Below are 6,000 nucleotides of genomic sequence, written 5' to 3'. Positions count from 1 at the left end.
ACACATTGATTGGTTGCTTCTCATATGTGCCCCGACTGGGGCGGGGGATTGAACTCGCAATCCTTCATTGCTAAGGGCCAATGTTCCAACCACTGGGCCACACCAGCCAGGGCTGGCATTTTTTTTCTAATTGTGTGTGCAAAATAACAATTTAGAAGTATCAAAGAATCCTCATCTCAGCCATCTTGGTATTAATAGGAGGCTGACTATCCCAGGCCTCCGAGGCATAATTTCCCATGCTAATTTTAGTTTTCCTTTGAGATCTGTAGAGTCTGAACAAGCTTCTAGGGAAAACTAGCCTTCACGTGCCGTCTCTGGACGAGCCAAACGCTGTGGAAATCCCTATAGGGCTGCTTCATGCTCTGCAGGGAATTTTCCCTCCGGCAACCCCTCAAAGATTCCTAGTCATCTAAAAATACCCGAGCAAGGACCAGCAAGAGCTTCCCGAAGCCACCAGAACCACGATGCTCCCCAAGCACGGGTCCCTCTCTCGGGGTGCCCTCCCTTCCCAAAGAACTCTCCCCCAGGGCTCCCACTGGCTTCTCCGGACGGGTTGCATTACTGCCCTGGACGCCTCACAGAGCCCATCTCCACCCTCCGGACTGGGATCTGCAGCAACTGTCCTCAGCATTGGCTCTCGGGCCGGGGAAGCAAGTGTCCTTCCTCTTCTGGAGCTAAAGAGAGTTCTGTCTCTCATTTAACCTGCACAGATTTTGTTCAGAGACCTACCCAATTAAAAACGGAAATGAAAAGCAGCCAGTTACCCTTCCTCAACCCTGTCTCCCTGGGGAGATTTTCTACCCAATGCGAAGTAGGGGCTGGCGGGGCATGGTGGGCCCATGCTGGTACCTGGCACTCGGTCTGGGTTCGCGTCCAGGTTTCCAGGGTGGTCCTGGTGGGCTGATTACGCCAAGTAAATGTATGAAATTCTTTCAAGGTTTTATTTGAGCCAAACTGATGACAACGCTGGGAAGCAAGATTTCAGATTCTCCCCAGAATGACGGTTTGTAGTCCTTTTGCACATTTGGAACCGCGAAGGGAAGGAAGCTTGACCAGGGTGAGTGAGAGCTGGTGAGAACTGGATTACAGGACAGTTCACCGGATTGTGTGCTCTCTCGAGGGTGGCCATGCTCCAGGGGGCTGATTATCCTGCCATTTCGAAGGTGTGCGCAGGAAGAGTGCGCAGCGCTTGTTCAAACAAAGATAAACCTTTTACTAAAAAAGTTATAAGCCTGGGGGGTGATTACCCTCCATGACCTGCCCAGTTAGGAATCTGTGATCAGATGGCTCCGTGAGATTACTGTTATGGACTTGTCAGTTTTATTATGTGTGTGACTCTTTTGGTCCACAGTTAGCAGGAGAAAATATTTGTAAAACTAGTTTCTTGGGCTTAATGACTCTTGGTTGTTTGGTGTGAGTGCTCATGGTTTTGTTGATTTTGTTTTTCTCTGTCTCTATGTGGCATCTCTCCTTTTGTCTCGTTAGGCCTGAGAACTTGGTCTTTCTGATCAAAACCTGTCGATAAAGTTCAATGGAGGCTGTAGTTAAGAATGTAAAAATTGATGGAATTAAGATAAAAATGTACTGAATTGGTAAAGGCTTTAGAGGAAGTGGCTGTATCTCTTTTACCTGATTGTATTGTGGAGCAGATGCTGGGGAACATTCCCTTGACTAAGATTGTAAACAGAAAACAAATCCACCCTTTAGGCAATATTAATTGAAATGCTAAAGAAAAAAATAAATAGCTTCACTGAAAGATAAAAAGTATCTACAACAGAAGACTATAAAACTGACTTTACTCCTTACAGGTGATTGTTCTTGGATATCTTTCACTCCTTGGTCCAAGGTCAAGTAATATTTATAAATTTGCTAATGTAAAAGACAGTTCGTAATTGTTTACTTCTTAGTTTTTATTAGAATTTAAGGTTTTTAAAGGTTAAAAATTCTAATAGATTCTACTGGAAATAATAAAAAGTGGTAACTGTAGGTAAGAACAGTAGGGTGTGTTTTTAGCTGAGAAAAGTTTCGAGAGGAGTGAAGATGCATTTTTGCTAAGGCAAATGAGAGTAACTGTGTTTAAACTAGAACTTATGGTTCCCAAGGGCAAACTAAGGGTACACAGAAAGTGGGAGAGAAAAGTTCACCTGTGTAATCAAACTGACTACAACTAAAGTGTTATTAGTAGGGTTTTAAAATTAATCTTTAAGATCAGTGGTATGCTGTGTAAAGCTAACACTTGCTTTTCTTTTATCTACTGAAAGATGTTTCTTTTCTAGTCATCTGCTGAGAAAGCCATGATTCTGCATTTAATCAAAATACTTTGTGTGTGTGCGTGTTTTGTTGTCTTGATAGGGCCCTTGATTACTTAAGAAAACGGAGCCTCTTCAACAGGAAGAGCTAAGTTTTGCAAACAGTTAGTTATTTGTCTTTGGAATCTTTTATTGTTACTTTGGTAAAATTAAGTATTTAATAATGACATGATCCCATTTTGTCAAATGTCCAAATCTTTTGATCTATTTTGACAAACTTCCCCCAAATTCAAATTACAAATAAAATCTTTTTTGACCTGGAAATCACTTTGAGCTATTCCAGAGGACCCATGGAACACCTCAGAATATTTGTTTTCTCTCCTTACAAAAGAGATATAAAACCAGTTGGGTTTATTAGATGTGTTAAATTGCACGGGAAGAATCGTCCAATCACTGGAGGCTGCCCAGTGAGGAGGATGAACTTCCAGGGTATACTATTGTATGGGGAAACAATGGTTGTAAATTAAATGAAGAGCTGGGGCAATGGGAAACTCAAGATGGCCATCTGTTTCTTCCAAGCTTCCTGGCAACACCCCCTCGCCCCCCTCCCCCTTTTGTGCGTTCCTTCATCCACCATAGTTCATTTGAGCTGGACTTCATCCCACTGACACTCAGTATGGCTTATCGAGATGTTCTCATTGTGGTATGTTTTCTGGACGGGCAGAAGCCTCCCCCTGCCACAAGGCCGATGACCTCACCGTGGCAAAGAAACTGTCAGAAAATGTGTTTCCCACTTGGGGTCTGCCTTCCACTATCTCCAGTGACTGAGTCGCCCGCTTCACTGAGCAGATCATGTGAGCCTTGATGAGCAGCCCTGCAAACCGATCGGAAGGATCACAGACCCATCGCCCCCAGACACCAGGCAAGGTGGAGGGAACTCATGCAAGCACTGGGTTGGAGGCAGTGGAGGGGAGTTCTCTCAGGTCCCGAGCCTGGAACATCTCCATTGTCCTTCTGCACGGGGCTCCAGCTGGCAGGATTATTGCTACTCTCCTTTCTTTCTCCCCCATCATCTGCTTCTTTATAAAAAAAATTTTTTCTTTATTTATTTTAGATAGGCAGGAAGGGAGAGGGAGAGAGAGATAGAAACATTGATGAGGAAGAACATTGATTGACTGCCTCCTGCATGTCCCCCACTGGGGACCAGGCCCACCACCTGGGCATGTGCCCTGACCGGGAATCGAACCAGCGACCTCTTGGTGCAGGGGTCGATGCTCAACCCATGAGCCACACCGGCCGGGCACCATCAGCTGCTTCTTTAGAAAGCGAATGTCTTCCTCCAATTCATGTCTTTTCAGACCCACCAAACTAAGCTTGGAGACCATCTTTCCATAGCCAAAACCTCACGCATGTATTCCCTTACGCCAAAGAACACCTCTCTCCTCCGCGTCTTCTAACCCTTCCGAGCGTCGCAAGGCCCCGGGAGAAACCCTGCACTTTTTCTTTGTCCCATGGGCAGGGTTAACTTTGTCGGCAGGGTTGCTGCTCTGCACCCCACCTCCCCACTCCTCCCCAACAACCCCACACATCTCAGAAGGCAAAATGAGTTCAGTGAAGCTATTTTTTCTTCACTGTAAAAAAGTCTTTTCTCAAATAAAGCAAGAGTGTACACAGGTAGAGAAAGACACTTGCAGAACCATCCCTGGGGATCACACTGAAATGATCCGACAGTTTTGACTGCAGGTGTCTCTGGTCCGCATGGCTGTCCTAGGTATTACCCGGAGTGTTCTCGAACTCAAGGCTTCAGAAAGACAACAAAAGAATGAATGGACTTGGAGATGCCGAAGATGAACTTCTGATTCCTCCTCCTGAGTGAGAACTTCCCTGAGCAGGGCTCTGGAAATTTCCACGTCTCTGGTCCCACCTGGATTTCTCTTTGGTTCTGTTCCAGTTCAGCTAGTTCTGCTTGTGTGTCCCACCCGGAGTGTCCCGCTGTGTTCCGCCCTGTGCAGCTGCTCCCCCTACTGGGGACTCTGATTCCACGGCAGGGTCGGCTGGTCTCTGCACCTGTACCTGCTCAACGCGGCAGAGATGAAGTGTTTTGCTCAGTGTGCTCTGCAAAAAGACCAGTTGTTTATAACTTTGAAACTGATTTCCCCCCTCTTTGTTCCTTTTTTGAAAACCATAAGTAAATACAACCTATTCACCCCCCTCCCCAGTGGATTACTTTGGGGTCAGCTGGGCAGAAGAGACCTCGTGACACACAGGTAAGGAAGATGCTACCCAGGGACACTTCACATGGGGCGGGGCAGTGGAACATCGTGGTCCGCAGTTAACTTCAAAAAGCCATATGGGCCCGGCCGGTGTGGCTCAGTGGTTGAGTGTCGACCTGTGCACCAAGAGGTCACCGGTTTGATTCCTTGTCAGGACACATGTCCAGGTTGTGGGCTGGATTACCCGGTAAAGGCATGCAAGAGGCAGCCAATTGGTGTTCTCTCTCATCAATGTTTCCATCTCTGTCTCCCTCTCCCTGCCTCTCTCTCTCTAAAATCAATAAAGAAAAAGAGAAAAAAAAGCCAAACGTTTGAAAGAAGTCACAATATTTGTTCAGTAAAACATTTAGGCTTTATGAAGGGCTCTCGGTGAGCATGCGGAGGAGGAACATATTCCTTTGTTCTTGGGATTTTACCTTTCAGGACTTGTGACACGGAGATCTTTTGTTTACGGGGCTGCTTTCCTCTTCACAAGGCGGGAAACGGGCACTGCTCCCGCTGCTTGGTTGCCCCCGGTGGATGCTCTCTGTAGGTATTATTTCCTGGGGCCACAGCCACGATGCCATCTTAGTTCTGGTTGTCAGTTTGACAAGAGCCACCTTGTCCTCTGCATGGGACCCTCACGAACACACACAGTTTGGGTTCTGTCTGCCAACGGCACAGGCCTCAGATGAAGCTCCCACTGGCAGGGAAGGCCCTCTTTTTAAATTTTTTTTTAAAAATTAATTTTAGAGAGGAAGGGAGAGGGAGAGAGAGAGAGAGAGATAGAAACATCGAAGAGAGAGATCATTGATTGGCCGCCTCTTGCATGGCCTCCACTGGGGATTTGGCCCACAACCTGGGCATGTGCCCTGACTGGGAATTGAACCGGTGACCTCTTGATGCGTGGGTCGACACTGAGCCACACCAGCCGGGGGAGGGCCCTCTTTTTGTAGCCTCTGGCGTGGAGACACTTCAGTACACGTCACCTCCAGAGCAATGGTCAGACACTGCGTACTAACTTGTGCTCGAAAATAAGCCTGCACGGCCCTGGCCGGGTTGTTCAGTGGTTGGAGCATCGGCCTGCAGTCCAGAGAGATCCAGGTTTGGTTCCCGCTAAGGGCATGTACCTCGGTTGCAGTTTGTCCCTGGCCCTGGTTGGGTTGTGCGGGTGGCGGCCACTCAACATGTCCCTTTCAGGTCGATGTTTCTCTCTCTTCCTCCTTCCCACTCTGTCTGAACAAAAAGTGGAAAAATGTCCTCGGGTGAGGATGAAATAAAAAAGAAAATAAGCCTGCAAGGATGATGCCCTCCCAAGGGTGGTGTCCACTTACGACGCCCCACCTCAGGTCTCCCCTGAACGACAGCCACCTGCCGTGGGTATGCTCACCGTCATGCCCAGCCTTTCCTCCTCTGATCAAGCCACCTTGCAGGGGGCACTCGGAGTGCAGACCCGGGAGGGCAAGCCAGTAGCAGCCAGCAGGCTCTGCACTCTGGAG

The sequence above is a fragment of the Molossus molossus genome, unplaced genomic scaffold (genome assembly GCF_014108415.1).
Source record: "Molossus molossus isolate mMolMol1 unplaced genomic scaffold, mMolMol1.p scaffold_m16_p_11, whole genome shotgun sequence".
Lineage (NCBI taxonomy): Eukaryota > Metazoa > Chordata > Mammalia > Chiroptera > Molossidae > Molossus > Molossus molossus.
The sequence above is the reverse complement of the archived record's forward strand: the minus strand, read 5'-3'. Positions refer to the sequence as shown.